At 42.5% G+C, this 22,395-nt stretch overlaps 1 long non-coding RNA gene across 1 annotated transcript in view; it reads right to left on the bottom strand.

Annotated features, from left to right (window-relative positions):
• Positions 1–22,395, bottom strand: part of LOC134359058 (uncharacterized) — a 62,224-nt gene that overhangs the window by 21,095 nt on the left and 18,734 nt on the right. The window lies entirely within an intron of this gene.

Here is a 22,395-nt window from a genome sequence, read left to right as displayed (position 1 = left end):
TTCACAAATGCAATACAGTTTTTACTTCAGTGAACTTTTGTTTGTATGTTTCTTATGTATTTTATGTTTCTTATTCTTTGATGGGCTGTGGGTGTAATTGCACTTAATAGCCCCTGGAACCGAATGGGTTGCTCACACATTTCAGAGAGTAGCCCAGAGACAAACATCATTACTGCCACCAACTTTTTGATCCCAGATCTTTAATTAATTACTTGAATTGAAATTCCCCAGCTGCTCTGGCTGGTGTTAAACTCATATTTTCAAATCAAATCAAGGAAACTGATGCAGTAATGTAGCCCCTGATTGCTCACCATACTCCTGAGTGAAATTCAGAATTGCTTCTGTAAAACTCTCCTCTCTTGCCAGATTCCTCCCTCTCCGGCCCATGACCTTTCCCACCCACCTGGCTTCACCTATCACCTTCCAGCTAGCCTCCTTCCGCACACCATTTTATTCTGGCATCTTCCCCTTTCCTTTCCAGTCCTGAAGAAGGGTCTCGGATGATCATAATATAATTGAATCCATACTGCAATTTGAGAGGGAGAAGCACAAGTCACATGTATCAGTATCGCAGTGGAATAAAGAGAATTACAGAGGCATGAGAGAGGAGCTTGTCCAGGTGGATTGGAGGAGGATACTGTTGGGGATGATGACAGAGCAGAGATGACTAAAGTTTCTGGGAATAGTTCAGCATAGATATGTCCCACAGAAGAAGGAGTTCTCAAATGGCAGGGGTAGGCAACCATGACTGCCAAGGGAATTTGGGGACTGCATAAAATACAAGGAAAGGGCATATAAAGAAGCAAAAGTGAGTGGGAATTTGGATGATTGGGAAGCTTTTAAAATCCAACAAAATGCAACTAAAAAAGCTATGGGAAGGGAAAAGATTAAATATATAGGCAAACTAGCTAATAATAAAAAGCAGGATACACTAAGTTTTTCAGTTATATAGAGAAAAAGGGAGGTGAGAGTTGATATTATGCTACTGGAAAATGATGCTGGTGAGTTAGTCATGGAATACTACCTCACCAGCATCATTTGAAACAAAGAAATGATAGATGAACTTAATGGGTACTTTGCATCAGTCTTCACTGTTCAAGACACTAGCTATGTGCCAGAGGTCCATGAATGTCAGGGAGCGGGAGCGAGTGCCATTGTTTTTACAAAGAAAAAAGTGCTAAGCCAACTTAAAGGTCTTAAGGTGGATAAGTTACCTGGACCAGGTGGAGTCCTGAGAGAGGTTACTGAAGAGATAATGAATGCATTGGTCATAATCTTTCAAGAATCGCTTGATTCTGGCATGGTCCTGGAGGACTAGAAGATTGCAAATGTCTCTCCACTCTTTAAGAAGGGAGGAAGGCAAAAGAAAAGAAATTATAGGCCAGTTAGCCTAACCTCAGTGGTTGGAAAAGTGTTGGAGTCTATTATTAAGGATGTGGGTTTCGGGGTATTTGGAGTCTAATGATAAAATAAGTCAAAGTCAGCATGGTTTCTGTAGAGCGAAATCAGCTTGACAAATCTGTTGGGGTTCTTTAAAGAAGTAACAAGCAGGGTGGACAAAGGAGAGGCAGTGGATGTCACTTACATGGATTTTCAGAAGGCATTTGGTAAGGTGCCACACGTGAGGCTGCTTAACAAGATAAAATCCTATGGCGTTACAGGAAAGATACTGGCATGGATAGAGGAATGGCTGACAGACAGGAGGCAGTGAGTGGGAATAAAGGGACCTTTTCTGGTTGGCTGCCGGTGACTAGTTCCTCAGGGGTCAGTATTGGGGCCACTGCTTTTCACATTGTTTGTCAATGATTTGGATAATGGAATTGATGGCTTTGTGGTAAAGTTCACAGATGATACGAAGATAGGTGGAGGGGTAGGTAGTGCTGAGGAAGCAATGCGATTGCAACATGTTGGAAGAATGATCAAAAAGTGGCAGATGAAATACAGTGTTGGGAAATGTATGATAATGCATTTTATTAAAAGGTACAATAGTGCGGACTATTATCTAAATGGGGAGAAGGTTCAAACATCAGAGGTGCAGAGGGACTTAGGAGTCTCATGCAAGGCTCCCAGAAGGTTAGTTTACAGGTTGAGTCTGTGGTAAAGAAGGCAAATGCAATGTTGGCATTTATTTTAAGGAGAATAGAATATAAGAGCAAGGAGTTAATGCCAAGGCTTTATAAGATATTAGTTAGGCCGCGCTTGGAGTATTGTCAACAGTTTTGGACCCTCTATCACAGAAAGGATGTCATTGGAAAGTATCTGGAGGATCTGCGCGAGGATGATTCTGGGAACGAAAGGGTTAACATATGAGGAGTGTTTGGCAGCTTTGGTCCTGTACTTGCTGAAATTTAGAAGAATGCTGGGTTATCTCATTGAAACTTACCGAATGTTGAATGGATTAGATAGGGTGAATGTGGAGAGGATGTTTCCGATGGTGGGGTATCCAGAACCAGAGGGCACAGCCTCAGAATTGAGGGGTGACCTTTTAGAAGAGACATGAGGATGATTTTTTTTTTAGCTATAGAGCTGTGAATCTTTGCACAGACTGCAGTGGAAGCCAAGTCCGTGGGCATATTTAAGGTGGAAGTTAATAGTTTCCTGATCGGCCAGGGCATCAAAGGATATGGTGAGAAGGCAGGTACATCGGGTGGAGTGGGATCCGGGATCAGCCCTGATGGGATGGCAGAGCAGACTCCATGGACTGAGAGGCCTAATTCTGCTCCTTTCTCTTCTGGCCCAAAACATCAACTGTTTGTTCATTTCCATATTGTTCCTGACCTACTGAGTTCCTCCTGCATTTTGTGTGTGTTGTTTCTGTAAAAGATGGACCATTGTCCTTAATTATGTTCTCTTCCCAACTTTATCGATTTTATTCCTTTTTCTCAGGGAGAGAAGGCTGGATAACAGGCAAACTTTGGCCATTTGTGTGATGGAAATTCACCTTACAGAATATACGAGATGCTAACCAGAAATTGGAGATACAGAATAAAACTTTCTCTCACAGAATTTATGTAGAAAAGAAAGTAAATAAATTAATATATTTTTTCAGCTCATTTCTTGTATTATGCATGTGCTTTGCATTATGGAAAGTCACATTACAGACTCTAGGAATGGAACCCCCCTGTGAAACAGCGGTCAACTGTACTCAGAATTAGACCAGTAATTATTATGCAGGACCTAAGGCCACAAGTGCAGTATTATCTTAAGAACAGCTTGCATTGAATGAAATTAAACCTGATCCATCGATAGACAAATTGGTCCAGTCGTCCATTTTGTTGAATTTCATTATTATTTGATTAATTAACACAACTAAATATATTTCCTTAGTACGTTCCAGCAGAAGAAAGATTTATGATTTATGTAACACTTCATGTAGGATACAGAAGCTGAACTGTGAGCCTGCTGAGAATTTGCCATATTTTTGGAGCATTTAACAATAAATAGTCATAATAATTACAAAATAATAAATAATGAACAAGTATGTAGTTAAAATGTTGCAAAATGCTTTTATATGCACATGCAGTATCTACAGGATGTTTCACAGAACCATAGAATAGTTACATCTTGCAAGGAGGTCATTCGGCCAGTCAATTCAATACTAGTTATGGAAGAGCACTCCAGCTAAACCTACTCACTTGCCATCTCCCCCCGATCCAGCCAATTCTTTCCATTCTGGTGCATATCTAACTCTCTCCTGCAAGTTATAATTGATCGTGTCTCCACGCTACCATGGCAAAGCACTCTGGATATCGCTGTGTAAAAGGTTTTTTCCCCATGTCACCTTTCGTTCTGTTGCCGCAGGTCCAAGAGGATGTGTACAGTGCAGCGCAAAAGTCTTTGGCATATACATATAGCTGGGGCACAGTACTGTATTTGTCAAGAGGAAGCAGAGAGCGAGTTTGTAAACCTATTGGGAGTGAAAGATGTTGGGAATGGCGAGGGTGAAGCACCAGGGGAGGGGTGTGGGACAGGTGGCAGAGAAGGAGTGCCAGGGACGGGGTTGGCACGGGTACAGACACACCCAGCCCTGAGACAACAGGCAAGGTCATTTGATTCCGAACAATTGGTTTATTGATCACTACAGAATGTCTCTCTGGTGCTTCACATTCTCTCCCCCTCTCCCTTCCCCTTTTCCCAACCATGATTCCCCTCTTCCTGCCCCCTTCCCACTCTCAGTCCACAATAGAGACCCATATCAGAATCAGGTTTATCATCACACACATGACATGAGATTTGATTTTTTTTGTATGTGGCAGCACTACAGTGCAATATATAAAATTACTACAGTACTGTGCAAAAGTCTTAGGCCACCTAGTTCTCGATACGCACCTATGACTTTTGCGCAGTTACGTGAATTAAAACCTGAGCAAACAAAAGGTCAGTCAGCTCATCTGGTAAAAGAAAGAAAGAGGCCAAATGTGACATGGTAACACAATCTTTGGATTCTGATGACTTCATCAAACACTGTGTTAATCTAATGACTTTGTTGCAAATATATTTTATCAAGTCCTTTTTAGCAATCTGATGTGTGAGGATAATTTAATGCTTTTCTTCTTTGCATACGTCTTGCCGTTCCTTTATGAGTTGATTTTTCAGACTACAACTGGGAAAAGGTAGTGTTGACATGAGGGAAAACTCAGAGGGTTGTGAGAGTATGGAACGAGCTGCCAGCACAAGTGGTGGCAACGCTTACGTGAAGTTTGAATAGGTACGTGGATGGTAGGGGCATGGAAGGCTATGGTCCCAGTTCAGGTCAATGGGGGTAGGCAGTTTAAATGGTTTCAGTGTGGACTAGATGGGCTGAAGGGCCTTTTTCTGTGCTGTACTTTTCTATGACTCTATGACACGTTAATCATAAGCATTCCACTGTAAAACAAAACATGGTCATTCATATTTAAGAGTGGCTTACCTGTCACGGCACGGTTTGAATGGTGGTGGTTGTGAGGTAAACAGTCCTTGTTCACACACAAGATCGTACTAATGGGATTTCTGCAGCAACTGTTAAATGTCTGCTGTTACTATTTATAGAAAGATTGCTTGATGTTTGGGTAAGCAATAATATATTGCTAATTTAGCTGAGCTTAATAGAAGGAAAGAAAAAACGGGCAGCGGTGGTGACACTAGATTGGAAAGTTGCTCCCTTGAGGGTAACAGCTAAAATTCACACAGCATGCCGTCATAATGGCACAAAAGCAGCTTTCAATGTCCTTTGCAACAACAAGCAGATCAGCAAAAAAAATGTTACTATCTTAGACTTGCAATATAAAGCTATAACTGTTTTATAAATTATTTGGTTGATGCACATATGACTTGAAAGGATTCTCTTCAACCTCCGAAAGGCTGACTGAGCCTACAGCCCTGACACTGTTTCTCGAACCTGCGTCATATCATTGTGGAGCAATAAGGAATATTCTGTTCAGTTGTGGCCACAAAGCAGGCCTCCAGCTAAGTGTGTTCCATTTTAAACAGCTCAGGCACGACTTGAAAAATAATTTCTTAGCTCTTGAAGCATCTAGAATTTCACTGCTTTATATCTGATTGCAAGACCAGATGACAGAAATGAGATAAAAGTTGCAGGATAGGAGCTCTGTATAACTTATGTGTAAGTTATATTCTCTGTGGTGTCTGTAGCTACTTGCCTGTGATGTTGCAAGCAAGGTTTTCATGACATCCATAGCTCCCCCTTTCTTTGCACATGAGAACAATCTTGACTTGACTTGACTTGCTGAATTTAAGGCCCTTAATCAACTAATGTTTGGCTCAATTCATAATCATTCCCTTCTAACATAAGGCTCTTGAACCAGAGGGCATATTTCACTCACCCCAACACTGATTCCACAACCTATGGACTCACTCTTAAGGACCCTACAATTCGTGCTCTCGATATTTATTTATTTATTTTTAACATTTGCACAGATTGTTCTCTTTTGCACGTTGTCAATCTTTGTCATGTGCACTTTTTCCTTGATTCTATTCTGTTACTTTGTATCTGTTGTGAATGCCTGCAAGAAAATGAATCTCAGGGTGGTACATGGTGACAGATATGTACCTTGCCGTGGTTGGCAGCTCATCTAGGAGAAGGAAAACTCAGATCTCAGACCTCTGCTGCCTTGCGGCTAAACCCACTCACGGCGAAGGCTTTAAGAGTAAATCTTGAGGAAAAAACTCAGAGCTGGAGTCTGTAAGGCAGTCCTACATTGAGTTCAATGGTGTCTGGCAACTCCTGCAATACTGCTGGTACCAAACAGTTTCGGTCTCTACCGTTCCTTTGGGTTCATCAGATGTGTGGAGAGGGGGAGCTTGCAGATAGGCAACAGCTTGCTCTCCATATCGTACTGCCCAGGCGTGCGTACTTTGGCGGCCAGGATGCAAAATCCATGGGCGACCCTTACTGATGGAGGCCTCGCACATACGGTATGTACTTTGATAACAAACTTGCTTTGAACTTTGAACAATTCCCACATCCCCTTTCTCACACAGTTCCAGATGGATGACAGTACAGTCGCAGAAATACTATATACCATACTTTGTCATGTGAACTCTGTTGCCATTTTTACATTATTGCAGGCTTGGAGAAATGGACTGCCAACACTGTGGGTGATTCAAGGCAGAATAGTGCAATGTGCTGTTCTCACCAGTGTTTGTATGTGTCAGCACAGCTGCACACACAACAGATTTGCGGAGACTGAGCACCAGAAGATAATTCTAAGTGACTCGCAGTGCTGCGCTCAAGTCCAATCCTACGTCTCCATTGTGAGAGGTAGAAATAGATAAGGCCGGCCAACATAGCTCTGGTGAAGCTGTATAGGCCAATCCCCTGTACGGTGGATGCAATGGGTTACAGAAACATTGATGAACTCCAACCATACCATCAACTTTGGACAATGGAGACAGAAGGTCATCAATGGCCTAAGGTAGACATCCCACCCTGCAAAAACTCATTTCAGGGAGGTAGCATCCCGCGCCCCCCCGCTCGGTCGAACTCCCAGGGTGCATGACAAGCAACACACATCAAAGTTGCTAGTGAACGCAGCAGGCCAGGCAGCATCTCTAGGAAGAGGTACAGTCGATGTTTTGGGCCGAGACCCTTCGTCAGGACTAACTGAAAGGAGAGGTAGTAAGAGATTTGAAAGTGGGAGGGGAAGGGGGAGATCCGAAATGATAGGAGAAGACAGGAGGGGGAGGGATGGAGCCAAGAGCTGGACAGTTGATTGGCAAAAGGGATATGAGAGGATCATGGGACAGGAGGCCTAGGGAGAAAGAAATGGGAGAGGAGGGGGAAGCCCAGAGGATGGGCAAGGGGTATAGTGAGAAGGACAGAGGGAGAAAAAGAATGTGTGTATATAAATAAGTAACGGATGGGGTATAAGGGGGAGGTGGGGAGATCTTTTCGCTGAAGCCAGACCCGATGCAGACTGGGAGATTGTTTCGCTGAACACCTACGCTCTGTCCGCCACAGAGAGCAGGATCTCCCAGTGGCCACACATTTTAATTCCACATCCCATTCCCATTCTGATATGTCTATCCACGGCTTCCTCTACTGTAAAGATGAAGCCACACTCAGGTTGGAGGAACAACACCTTATATTCCGTCTGGGTAGCCTCCAACCTGATGGCATGAACATTGACTTCTCAAACTTCCGCTAATGCCCCACCTCCCCCTCGTATCCCATCCGTTATTTATTTATATACATACATTCTTTTTCTCTCTCTCTCCTTTTTCTCCCTCTGTCCCTCTGACTATACCCCTTGCCCATCCTCTGGGTTCCCCCCCCTTTCTTTCTCCGTAGGCCTCCTGTCCCATGATCCTCTCATATCCCCTTTGCCAATCACCTGTCCAGCTCTTGGCTCCATCCCTCCCCCTCCTCTCTTCTCCCATCATTTCGGATTTTCCCTCTCCCTCTCCCACTTTCAAATCTTTTACTAGCTTTTCTTTCAGTTAGTCCTGACGAAGGGTCTTGGCCCGAAACATCGACTGTACCTCTTCCTAGAGATGCTGCCTGACCTGCTGCGTTTACCAGCAACTTTTATGTGTATTGCTTGAAATTCCAGCATCTGCAGATTTCCTCGAGGGTGCATGTAATACTTTGTTTAGTGATTTTGTCTAATCTGTAAACCAAGTTGGGTATATGCAGAAAATGTGACACTAAAATATGTACTTATATTATATAAAATTATCATGCTTCTATTACAACTTTAAGCAAGTCTACAGGGAGTTTGGTCTCATCACGTAGGAGATCTACAGAGTAGCTCCTTAGCAGCTAGCCAGCTAGTTTAAATAACGTTAGCTATACTAATGAACGAATGACACCTGTTAAACTCACCTCAACGTGTCTTTTACAGTTTTAACCCACCATGGGCAATAGAAAAGTCACTGTTGTAAACAGTGCAGCGAGCAACACTCATTATTTTTGAGGTCGACTGTAAAGCCCGCCCACAGAGAAAACTGATAGGTCTACTTAGCACAAACAGAGACCAATCAGGATGCTCGTTCTCCCTCTCCCTCTCAAAAACATCGATTTCCGGGATATTGTATATAATTTCTGGGCATCAGGGAGCCACTATCAATATGCGGGAGACTCCCGGAACTTCTGGGAGAGGTGGGATGTCTGCTAAGGGACTGAAGGGCCCAAGAAGAAGAAGAGGACTTGCAGTGCATGGATGAAGGGAAATGAATGATAATGACAAAGAGATATCAGGAAGCAGATAATCATTGCAGAATAGTAGACAGCGCAGAGCAGTGCAGTGGGAAGCCATACAGAGGATGCTATTTTTTGAATTGAATTGAATTGAATTTATTAAAATCTTGCATCCATCCCACAATGTGTGAGAGTAAAAATCTTTGCATTATGACTCCTTCGCAATGTACAGACATGTGAATTTAGAAGCCTAATGGCTTGTAGAAAGAAGCTGTCCCATAGCCTGTTGGTCCTGGCTTTAATGCTGTGATATCGTTTGCCAGATGGAAGCAGCTGCAACAGTTTATGGTTGGGGTAACTGGTGTCCCCAATGATCTTCCAGGACTTCTTTCTGCATCTGCTGCTATAAATGTCTTCAATGCAGGGAAGTTCACATCCACAGATGCGCTGGGCTGTCCGTACCACTCTCTGCAATGCCCAGTGACCAAGGTTTGCGCAATTTCTGTACCAGGCGTTGATACAACCAGTCAGGATGCTCTCAATTGTGCCCCTGTTGAAGGTCTTGAGGATTTGGAGGCTCATGCAGAACTTCTTCAGTCGCCTGAGGTGGAAGAGGTGCTGTTGTGCTTTTTTTGCCACATAGCCAGTGTGTACAGTCCAGGTGAGATCTTGGGTGATGTCTATACTGAGGAACCTGAAACCACTAACCATCTCAGCTGCAGTCCCATTGATGTCGATCGGGCCGAGCCTGTCTCTGTTCCTCCTGTAATCCACAATCAGCTCTTTTGTTTTTTGGACATTGCTATCTTGGCACCACTGTGTCAGGGTATCAACCTCTCCTCTGAAAAGAGGAAAAGAAGATGGAACAGCCAGCTATGATATCCAATGCACCTCATCTCATTGAAGTAGACAAGAGTTGCAATGGTTGGTACCACAAACGATCCAAGTTCTCATTTAGAAGGAGGTGAAGACAGTGAGCTGACATTGATGGCCATTTATGGAGCTGAGTGGTGACAGGTAGCCCACCTTTAACGGAGGCTTTCGGCTGATCTCGCTTGCTTTGCCGTTGTGAAGCAGGGATGCTGAAACAACGTGATAAAGTTAGCCATCTGTGTGTGGCCTCGGTACAGTGATCTTTCTGGCACGTCATTGGTTTGCTTACGCCAAGAAGAGCTGCATTGTATGGCTCAGCCACGGTTGCATAACAGCTAGCGCGACACTGTTACAGCTCGGGGCATTCTGGAGTTTGGAGAACAATTCCATCGCTGTCTATAAGGAGCTTGCATGCTCTCCCCTTGAACTACCTGTGTTTCCTCCAGATGCTCTGGTTTCCTCCTACAGCGTATAGGTGTACCGGTTAGTAGGTTAATTGGTCTTTGTAAATTGTCCTCTGGTTAGGCTAGGGTTAATTCGGTGGTGCGGCTCATTGGGTCTAATTCTGTGCTGTATCTCTAAATAAATAAATGGATCAGAGCCCATGGAAACTTACTGTGGAAAACCTTGTGAAGTATTTCAAGACATTTTAGCTACATAAAGTTCAAAGTAAATTTGTTATCAAAGTACATGGATATCACCACATTCAACCCTGAGATTTATTTTCTTGTGGGCATACTCAACAAATCAAAAAAATAATAGCTATAAAAGAATCAATGAAAGACCACCCAGCCAGGACTTTCAACCAGAGAGCAAAAGACAACAAACTCTGCAAATACAAAAGAAGAAACAATAATAATAAATAAATAAGCAATGGATATCAAGAACACGAGATGAAGTCCATGAAAGTGAGTTCCTAGGTTGTGGGAACATTTCAATGATGCGGCAGGTAAAGTTGAGTGGAACTATCCCCACTAGTTTAGGAGCCTGATGTTTAAGGGGTAATATCTGTTCCTGAACCTGGTGGTGTGAATCCTGAGGCTCTAGTACCTTCTTCCTGTTGGCAGCTGTAAGACAAGAGCATGTTCTGGGTTGTGTGGTTATTAAAGGATGTTATGCAAATATAAATTATCATTATATCATTGATATAATGATAACATATTTGCCAACATATATCAACCTTCTTTGGAAGCATATAACACAGAACTGTTTTCCCTCAGGGTTGGTTGAAGCAAGTTTGCAGTGAAGTAACATGAGATAAAATTTCCCTTCCTTAAGTCTCTCCAGCAAAGTTTACTACAAAAATAATCAATTATAACAAGCAAAATATAAACTCAAAATGAAGAGTTAAAGTGACAATTTGCAAAAATATCTACTAGGTCCTTATTATTCTCATTAATTTCTTGGGGCTTGAAGTTCCATATGGCTCCCTGGTGGTGAAATGTGGTCCACAATAGAGGAATAGTCATGGGGTGTTTATTAAAGAATTAGGAGCAGGATAAGGTCATATGGCTCCTCAGGTCTGGTCCACAAGAACTTGGCAGATCTGATTGTTGACCTCAAACTCCTCAACTTTGAATCCCTTATGTTTCACAAATTTGTCTTAGCCTTAATCACTCTGAGGTACAGAATTCCAAAGATTCACAATCACCTGAGAGAAGGAATTCCTTCTCATCTTAGTCTTAAGTCAAAGTCCAAGTCCTCACATTGTGCACACTCCATGTTTTCAATGCTCCCATGAGAGAATTGCCTTCTCAGCATCTACCCTTTTGACTTGTTCAATGTAGTCCTCTTGACTTCAATGCTATCATTATCCATTTAGGAGGATGGTGTACCAGGGTGTACAGCCATGTCGAGCACCTTTCCGCTACATCTTATAACAAATGATTAGCTCAGAATGGGTCAATCATAAGTGCATTTATTTTACTTGCTGCAAGAGAAGACTAGCACCGCACAAGAGCCGATGATAGCTTTGAAAACACAGACAGCATAGTCACTCCTTTATACACTAATGTTATCTACCCGCGCCAGTTCAAGGACAGGGTGCATTCTGTTAGTCTGTTTAACTGGTGTACTCGGCATTCTCCCAGTAACCAAATCTGCTTGTCTTTTTGCAGTTTGTCATATACTCAAGGTCCATTGGCATAACGTTGCACGAACACTATTAGGAAAGCACTCTGGTGTAATGCAGGTTCCATTTCGTTATAGACAAACATTCTATTTTGTTACTATGAGTAAAGTACATTTCCAAAGTCATAATTGTAATTTGCCTAAATTACTGTATGACTCAATAAAAAGAGTGCATGACTGTAATCTGGATTTGGATATCTGGACTTGTAGATAATTCCTCTGTTAATGATTGTCATTCTGCCAGAGTTCTGGGTTCATAGAAAATACATCTGTGCATTTCTTGAACAGTTTACTGAATTCCTGTGTATTAGAGATATTCTGCGTGCCTGTTGTTGGGAATGAAATGGTTTGTCTGCCTACACACCACTTTCTCTGCACTGTAGCACTATATTCTGCAAGCTGTTGTCTTTTTTTTTAAATCTTTTTATTGAATAAGTATACAAAAAGGTAAACCATATAAACATTAATACAATGTTAAAATATAATAAAGTTCCAGAAGGTAGCAATACCAAAAAAAATACTACAAACAATGTAATTTAAACATAAGAAACCAAGATAACATAATAGTATACTAAATTTTATATATATCAATGGAAAAAAAAGAAAACCCCCCCCCCCCAAAAAAACCCACCGTGCAACTAACTAAAAGCAAAGCAAAGCAATGGGCTTTTTACTGTCTCAATGCATGGAATGATCTGTCTCAGTGGCACACAAACAGCATTTCCCTGTTTTTTAGTGTATTTGATAATAACAACATACATAGTCTTGTGAGTCCATTTGTCACCATAGACGTGCACTGTATTGAATATTCAAGACTACTACTTAAACTTGGGATTTTTTCATGAGTAGAGTAATTGAAACCTTGCAACATCTAGCATTTGGTACCATAGTGTAGCAATCGCTTAACAGCGCCTGTGATTACCATTCGGGGTTTGATACCCACCACCGTTTGTAAGGAGCCTGTACATTCTTCCCACAACTCTGTGGGTTTCCTCCAGGTGCTCTGGTTTCCTCCCACATTCCAAAGATGTACAGTTAGGGTTATGGTAAGTGAGTTATAGGCATGCTGTGATGGTGCTGGGAGTTCAAAGGTCATTTATCAACAAAGTATGTATCCATATGCAACTCTGAAATTCATCTTCTCCAGATATCCATGAAACAAAGAAAGAACCTAAGGGTTGTTCAGAGAGAATCATAAAACCCACCCCCCCCAACAAAAAAAGAAGGGCATTCCGATCATCAACTCTCAAGACCCCTCTCCCTTCACACAAAACAGAACAACCTACCCCCAAAATCAACCCCTCCCCCGCACAATCAAAACTAACAGAACACAACAGAACATCAACCTCCAAACACACTCCCCTCGCACGACAAAACGGAAAAAGAATGGGTGATAAAAAACATGGAATATAAAAGCTATAAGTCTCGGTAAGACTCTAAACTGCAACCGGTGATGAGGCTCTGATTGGGGACTTTCAGAGCTCTGGGGAAAGTGGAGTTACCCCTTAGTCATTCATTGCTTCCAGGGCCGCTCTGACCCGGAACAGTAGCACCTGCAAGGGTTCCTGCTCAGGATACGAGCGAAGGGCAATGGCAGATCCGGCAGGTTCAGTAACTGAACTTATGACGGAGAAGGCGGATGAGTTAGGACCTCAAATGTCAACAGCTATAGTACAGGCAGATGAACATTTGGGAAGAGAAATGACGGTTTCTTTAGTTCGCCCAACGATAGGCAATAACAAACCACCATTGCTTGATACTAGGTTTCCTAGAATCCATTTGCTAAGAAAACCATGGTCAAACTCACAAAATGTATCACACAACAACAGCGTCAAGAGGATCTTCAAGACAATACTGAAGATGCTTTGCTCGGTAGGGTTGATTCTGGGCAGCAGGGGATCCCTAACTATCATCAAGCTACTGCTCATAAAATTCAAGTAACAGAAAAGAAAATTATTGCCACTTGGAATGTAAGAACTCTATATCAAGCAGGAAGATTGGACAATGTGATAAATGAAATAGAAAGACTGAAGATTAACATCATGGGAATTAGTGAAGTTCGTTAGATAGGTGCTGGAACATGTCAGAATAGAAATAAAACACTAATTTATTCTTGTGGAACATCCCATACTAATGGAGTAGGAATTCTTATGGATGAAAACATGGCAAAAAGTGCTTTAGGACATTGGGCAATATCAGAAAGAGTGCTCCTTGTTAGATTCAGAGGACAACCATTTTATTTAGCTATTATACAGGTATATGTACCAACAACAGATGGAACAAATGAGGATATAGATAAATTCTATGAAGAGCTTGAACAAGCAAAGAATGGATGCAAATCTCAAGATATTGTTATTGTCATGGGAGATCTAAATGCTAAAGTAGGACAAGATGCTGATGAAAATACCATAGGAAAATTTGGACTAGGGGAAAGAAATGAAAGAGGCAAGAAATGGGTAGAATGGTGCAAGATGAATAATCAGGTCATTTTGAATACCTACTTTAAAAACCATTTGAGATGCTTAAGGACCTGGAAAAGTCCAGGTGACAACACCCAAAATCAAATTGACTTTATTACTATAAACCAAAGATTTAGAAACTCAGTGACTCAATGCAAAACATATCCAGGTGCAGACTGTAATAGTGACCATAACCCAGTAATATGTCATGTAAAAGTAAAACTTAAAAAAACTAAAGAAGCAAAAACCTGAAAATCCCTTGACTACTGGCAATTAATTAAAGAAGAAAACTTAAGACAAAAATTTACAATTGAAGTAAGGAATAGATTTCAAAGTCTAGAAATAGAATCTGTTGAAGATGATAGCAATCATGTAGAAATTAAGTTTAACTCTCTAAAGGATGCCTTGGTAGAATCAGCCAAGTCAGTGATTCCTCAAAAAGAAAAAAACACATAAATGGATGACAGATGAAATCAAAAATCTAATGGAAGAAAGGAGACAGAAGAAAGCAAATCCTATAGAATATAAATTCTTAGATAAAATGTTAAAAGCTTATGTCAAAAAGCCAAAGAAGAACAGTTAAACCAGGAATGTGAGCAATTAGAAAAAATCCCTATTACTGATCCAAAAAGGTTACATCAACAAATCAAGAATATCACTGGTAAAAAGCTCCTCTGTTCTTCAGGTGGATGTTTGAAAGCAAAGCAAAGCAATGGAAAAAGATGAGATTATGAACAGATGGACTGAGTATATTCAAGAATTGTTTGAAGACGATCGAGCGAAAAACCAGAAATTAAAAAGAACATTGAAGGTCCAAGTATTTTTAAATCTGACGTTTGTAATGTAATAAATAAGATGAAGAAAGGAAAAGCAGCAGGTCCTGACGAATTAGTAATAGAACAAATTATCACCCTTGAAGATTATGGAATTGAAAAAACTGACTTAATCAATGACATTTATGAGACTGGAATAATTACCAGAAGAGATGAAAAAATCAGTATTTATCACTCTTCCTAAGAAACCTGGAGCAATAGATTGTGAATTACATAGGACCATAAGTTTAATGAGTCATATCACTAAGATACTTCTAAGAATTTTGATGACAAGAGCTAAAAATAAGATACAAGCTGAAAGAGGTAAAGGACAATGTGGTTTTGTGAAAGACAAAGGTACAAGAAACGCAATACTGATGTTAAGGATACTATTAGAACGAGCTATTCAAGTGCAGAAAGATTTATTTGTTTGTTTTATCGACTACACAAAAGCATTTGATAAAGTGAAACACAGGAAGTTATTCGAAATATTACACCCTGGGTGAGGGGGCAACACTTTACATTCTGTCCAGGTAGCTTCCAACCTAATGGCATGAATACCAATTTCTCCTTCTGGTTAAAAAATTTCTCTCCCCCTCCCCTCTTCTTCCAATCCCCACCCCGGCCTCTTAAGTCTTCTCACCTGCTTATCACCTCCTCCTTCCCTTTCTCCTATTGTCCACTCATCTCTTATCAGATTCCTTCCTCTCCAGCCCTTTACCTTTCCCACCCACCTGGCTTCACCTTTCACCTTCTAGTAATCCTCCTTCCCCTCCCCTCACCCTTTTATACTGGTGTCTTCCCCCTTTTCGGTCCTGATGAAGGATCTCGTCAACTGTTTATTCAGTTCCCAGGTGTCTATCCAAAATGTCTCTCTAATGTATTTGCCTCTACCACCATACCAGGCAGCACATTCCAGGCATCCACCACTCTCTGAGTAAAAAACTTACTCCTCACATCCTCCTTGAACCTACCCCCCTCACTTTCAATGCATACCCTCTGGTATCAGACATTCCAACCCTGGGGAACAGATACTCTCTGTCCACTCTCTCTATGCCTCTCATAATTTTGTAAACCTCTATCACATCTCCCCTCAGCCTTTGGTGCTCCAGAGAACACAATTCAAATTTATCCAGCCTCTCGTGATAGCACATGCCCTCTAAACCAGACAGCATCCTGGTAAACCTCTTCTGCACCCTCTCCAAAGCCTCAACATCCTTCCTATAGCAGGGTGACCAGAACTACATGCATTACTCCAGATGTGGCCTAACCAGATTTACAAAATTACAATATAACCTCCTAACTTTTGAACTCAAAGCCTCAATTAATAAAAGCAAGCATTCCATAAGCTTTCTTAACCACCTTATCGACTTATATTGCCATTTCAAGGAGCTATGAACTAGGATCCCATTGAAAGTGGTATTAATCTCAAAATCCTGCTTTGATCTCGTTTTTTTCTTCTCCCCACATCCTCATTAACTTCCCCCAGATTCTACTACTCACCCCCACACAAGGCTCAATTAACCATCGCGTCTGTGATGTGGAAGGAAAGCGGAGCACCCAGAGATCCCTAGCGTGGTCAGTCAGCAGCTCATCAGACAACTCCCTCAAAATGCAGTGAATATGGCCGTGTGTGAGGGTCCAAGCAAAGAGGCAAGTGCAAAGGACTTGGACGCAGTTCTGGATGAGGTTCCATTGAGGCTGGGACTGGTAACTTGCCTCACTTTCCAGTGTTGCATAAATCACTGAGTGGAGCTAGGTAGGGACACAAAATATATAAAAAAAACTATAGACTTTGCTAATCTTCAAAGCCAAGGTTAGAGTCGTTCAGTTAATTGATTGAGCTATTGAGCAACTTGGTAAACAGTGGAAACAGCAACCAATTGGAGGATTGTTTTTATATGAAGTAAGTATATAAAATCAACTTGAGTCAAGCCAGATTGGCAGGGGAATTATCAACGTCACTGCAACTGTATACAGTGGAAGCAACACACATCAAAGTTGCTGGTGAACGCAGCAGGCCAGGCAGCATCTGTAGGAAGAGGTGCAGTCGACGTTTCAGGCCAAGACCCTTCGTCAGGACTAACTGAAGGAAAAGTGAGTAAGGGATTTGAAAGTTGGAGGGGGAGGGGGAGATCCAAAATGATAGGAGAAGACAGGAGGGGGAGGGATAGAGCCAAGAGCTGGACAGGTGATTGGCAAAAGGGATACGAGAGGATCATGGGACAGGAGGTCTGGGAAGAAAGACAAGGGGGGGGGGACCCAGAGGATAGGCAAGAGGTATATTCAGAGGGACAGAGGGAGAAAAAGGAGAGTGAGAGAAAGAATGTGTGCATAAAATTAAGTAACAGATTGGGTACGAGGGGGAGGTGGGGCCTTAGCCGAAGTTAGAGAAGTCGATGTTCATACTATCAGGTTGGAGGCTACCCAGACGGAATATAAGGTGTTGTTCCTCCAACCTGAGTGTGGCTTCATCTTTACAGTAGAGTAGGCCGTGGATAGACATGTCAGAATGGGAATGGGATTTGGAATTAAAATGTGTGGCCACTGGGAGATCCTGCTTTCTCTGGTGGACAGAGCGTAGATGTTCAGCAAAGCCATCTCCCAGTCTGCGTCGGGTCTCGCCAATATATAAAAGGCCACATCGGGAGCACCGGACGCAGTATATCACCCCAGTCGACTCACAGGTGAAGTGTTGCCTCACCTGGAAGGACTGTCTGGGGCCCTGAATGGTGGCAAGGGAGGAAGTGTAAGGGCATGTGTAGCACTTGTTCCGCTTACACGGATAAGTGCCAGGAGGGAGATCAGTGGGGAGGGATGGGGGGACGAATGGACAAGGGAGTTGCGTAGGGAGCGATCCCTGCAGAATGCAGGGGGGGGGAGGGAAAGATGTGCTTAGTGGTAGGATCCTGTTGGAGGTGGCGGAAGTTACGGAGAATAATATGTTGGACCCGGAGGCTGGTGGGGTGGTAGGTGAGGGCCAGGGGAACCCTATTCCTAGTGGGGTGGCGGGAGGATGGAGTGAGAGCAGATGTACGTGAAATGGGGGAGATGCGTTTAAGAGCAGAGTTGATAGTGGAGGAAGGGAAGCCCCTTTCTTTAAAAAAGGAAGACATCTCCCTTGTCCTAGAATGAAAAGCCTCATCCTGAGAGCAGACGCGGCAGAGACGGAGGAATTGCGAGAAGGGGATGGCGTTTTTGCAAGAGACAGGGTAGGAAGAGGAATAGTCCAGATAGCTGTGAGAGTCAGTAGGCTTATAGTAGACATCAGTGGATAAGCTGTCTCCAGAGACAGAGACAGAAAGATCTAGAAAGGGGAGGGAGGTGTCGGAAATGGACCAGGTAAACTTGAGGGCAGGGTGAAAGTTGGAGGCAAAGTTAATAAAGTCAACGAGTTCTGTATGCATGCAGGAAGCAGCGCCAATGCAGTTGTCGATGTAGCGAAGGAAAAGTGGGGGACAGATACCAGAATAGGTTCAGAACATAGATTGTTCCACAAACCCAACAAAAAGGCAGGCATAGCTAGGACCCATAATGGGTGCCCATAGCTACACCTTTAGTTTGGAGGAAGTGGGAGGAGCCAAAGGAGAAATTATTAAGAGTAAGGACTAATTCCACTAGACGGAGCAGAGTGGTGGTAGAGGGGAACTGATTAGGTCTGGAATCCAAAAAGAAGCGTAGAGCTTTGAGACCTTCCTGATGGGGGAATGGAAGTATATAAGGACTGGACATCCATGGTGAAAATAAAGCGGTGGGGACCAGGGAACTTAAAATCATCGAAAAGTTTAAGAGCGTGAGAAGTGTCACGAACATAGGTCGGAAGGGATTGAACAAGGGGTGATAAAACCGTGTCGAGGTATGCAGAAATGAGTTCGGTGGGGCAGGAGCAAGCTGAGACAATAGGTCGGCCAGGACAGGCAGGTTTTTATATCTTTCCCTCCCCCCCTCTCTCTGCATTCCGCAGGGATCGCTCCCTACGCAACTCCCTTGTCCATTCGTCCCCCTCATCCCTCCCCACTGATCTCCCTCTTGGCACTTATCCGTGTAAGCAGAACAAGTGCTACACATGCCCTTACACTTCCTCCCCTACCACCATTCAGGGCCCCAAACAGTCCTTCCAGGTGAGGCAACACTTCACCTGTGAGTCGACTGGGGTGATATACTGCGTCTGGTGCTCCCGATGTGGTCTTTTATATATTGGCGAGACCCGACGCAGACTGGGAGACGGCTTTGCTGAACATCTACGCTCTGTCCGCCAGAGAAAGCAGGATCTCCCAGTGGCCACACATTTTAATTCCACATCCCATTCCCATTCTGACATGTCTATCCACGGCCTCCTCTACTGTAAAGATGAAGCCACACTCAGGTTGGAGGAACAACACCTTATATTCCGTCTGGGTAGCCTCCAACCTGATGGCATGAACATCGACTTCTCTAACTTCCGCTAAGGCCCCACCTCCCCCTCGTATCCCATCTGTTACTTATTTTTATGCACACATTCTTTCTCTCACTCTCCTTTTTCTCCCTCTGTCCCTCTGAATATACCTCTTGCCCATCCTCTGGGTCCCCCCCGCCCCCTTGTCTTTCTTCCCAGACCTCCTGTCCCATGATCCTCTCGTATCCCCTTTTGCCTATCACCTGTCCAGCTCTTGGCTCTATCCCTCCCCCTCCTGTCTTCTCCTATCATTTTGGACCTCCCCCTCCCCCTCCCCCTCCCACTTTCAAATCCCTTATTCACTCTTCCTTCAGTTAGTCCTGACGAAGGGTCTCGGCCTGAAACGTCGACTGCACCTCTTCCTACAGATGCTGCCTGGCCTGCTGCGTTCACCAGCAACTTTGGTGTGTGTTGCTTGAATTTCCAGCATCTGCAGAATTCCTGTTGTTTGTGTATACAGTGGAAGTTTGTTTTGGTTGAAACAGAAGGGTCATTGTCCTGAAATGTTTTTCTCTCCACATATGCTGCCTGACCTACTGAGTATTTCAAATACTTTCTACTTTATTCCATCTTTGCAGCCTTTGTTCATATTGTCTTCATACTTCCAATCTTTTCATACTTCTCTATATTAAACTTCACCTGTCATGTGAATGTTCTTCCACTTATTTGTTCTTAGGCCTCTTAATCTGTTATGATTCTTCTGTTTATTATAGTTCCAGGTTTTGTGTGAGTTTCCCACATTGAAAGATTTCCAGGTATACAGTACAGTATGTACACACCAGGAAATTAGAGTGGCCCCAATAGTGACCCCTGCTGGAGATTACTGCACACTTCTCTTCAGACGACAGGCATAATTCTCTTTCTATTGCTTAGCCAATTTTATCCATGTGAACATTGCCTTTTGAATCCCACAGGAATTAATGGTGCTGAGTCATCTGTTAGGCGTTATTTTAATGTTCACTTTTCCTTACATTCTTAAAGCAAATTACTTTCACCCATTATTTCAAACAAATTTGTCAAACAAAATCGACACTAAATACATCTGCAAAATCCACTGATCTTTAACACTTATTTTTCACAATGCTATCTTGTTTAGTCCTGGAATAATTCCCTCAAACTTTCCCATTCTTCAACCGTCTTCATTTGACAAATAAAATCCTTTCCTGGCTGAGGGAATAATACTGAAATCATAGCACCACTCCCATATCCAATGTGGACTCTTAGGATCTGGCCAGAGCTTTTGTAACATCTACCTCTACTTTGTTCAGCAACTTCGGATTCATCCCATCTAGACTGGGCAATTTCCCACTTTGACTTACAACCATCTTTAAAATATCTCCTTGTTAATACCATCATCTTCATCTTCAATTTCCAATAACTCCTACCTCATCCATTGTCTTGACCATGAAGACAGATGAGAGTCACTCATTTGCAAGCTCAACCCTGTCCTCATCTAACTAGATTTCCCTCCTTGGTTCCTGGTGAGCAATGGCTTTCATTCAGCTTCTTCATTTCCAAAGTAATTTTTAAGTCGCTCTCTAGCTCCTTGTAGATATTACATTATAACCAATGAGGCCCAAGTAATACAAATGACTTTCCCTAATTTATCAATCGTGTTATACTTATCTGAATCAGAATCAGGTTTAATTATCATTGGTAGCAAACTTAACTTCTAAGGTACACAAAAAAAATTCATCTTCATCAGCCACGTCTAATGGGAGATTATTTTACATAGTTGCACATTAACACAGGGAGCAGAGCAATTATTTATTCATTTGTTTTATGAATCTGTCTGACCAGCAGGGTGTGCCAAACACCAGTCACAAAACTCAGAAACCTGAAGGTGTAAGAGATGCAAATACTGGAATCTGGAGCAAATATCAATGTGCTGAAAGATCTCAGTGAGTCAGGCAGGTATCTGTGGGGGGGGGGGCAGAAGGAACTGTCGACATTTCGAAGCGAGACCCTGCACCAGAACTGAGAGTAGAGAGGGTAGATAGCCAGCTTAAAAAGGAGGGGAGAGAGTTGAGGCGGAGGCCTGTAAGTGATAAGTGGCCAGAGGAAGGGAGAAGGATGATTGGCAGCTGGAACCAGGAAAGGTAGAGTGGAGTTGGGCAACAGATGTTGGTGTATGACAGTCAAACATGACAGTAATCCTACATTAATCTCAGAAAACAGATAACTGGCTCACTCTCAACATGTATTTCTCAAAATGTATTGCTTTTTATGTATTATTGTTATTTCTTTACTTTTATATTTGTACAGTTTGATGCCTTTTCACATTAGTTGAAAGCCCAAGTTGGTGCGGTCTTCAATTGATTCTATTATGGATTTATTGAGTATGCCCACAAGAAAATGAATCTCAGCATATGTACTTTGATAATAGATTTACTTTGAACCTTTTCCATTAACACGTAATAAAATGGTCATGAAGCAACAAGTTTTGTGCCTCTTTCCTGACTGCCAAAAGAATTTTGGATTAAAAACATCAGAATCAAACAAGGTTTAAGTTATGTTTTAGACTCTGGATTGGGATCCTTACCACAACATGTCCTTCTGCCCATTGACTAACTTCAAAGCCTCACCTACTGCTCTTCTGGGTCATTAATGTCAATGGTGAGCAATTGAGTTAGCTCCGTCCACTGTGAAAGAACCTATTTATTCCAGCTGTTTTCTATGAAACTTAACTCTCTGTAGATTACTACCCAGTCCGAGTATTTTGCTTGTTCTTCTATAAATGATCTTTTTATTATCTCCTTCATTCACAAGAGCAGATCTAATAATTAAAGCATTAGTTCTACTCCATCTAGTCACAGGTTTATTATTTTATTCTACTTGTCACCAAATCCTGACCCTGCTTTCACTTAATACTTATTTTCCTATAATTCTGATGACTGGTTAACGATGTGGAACATTATCGAACCTTCTCATTTTACTAGTTTTCTTATATTTCTTCGTGGAATGTAGGTAATGCAGGCAAGTCCAACATCTCTTAGCCACCTACTCGTCAGGCCTTCACGGGCAGGCTCCTCCCAGTCTCCACCCATC

This window comes from Mobula hypostoma, chromosome 19 (genome assembly GCF_963921235.1).
Source record: "Mobula hypostoma chromosome 19, sMobHyp1.1, whole genome shotgun sequence".
In the NCBI taxonomy this organism is placed as follows: Eukaryota; Metazoa; Chordata; class Chondrichthyes; order Myliobatiformes; family Myliobatidae; genus Mobula; species Mobula hypostoma.
Note: the sequence above shows the minus strand (reverse complement) of the source record. Positions and strands in the feature narration are given on the sequence as shown.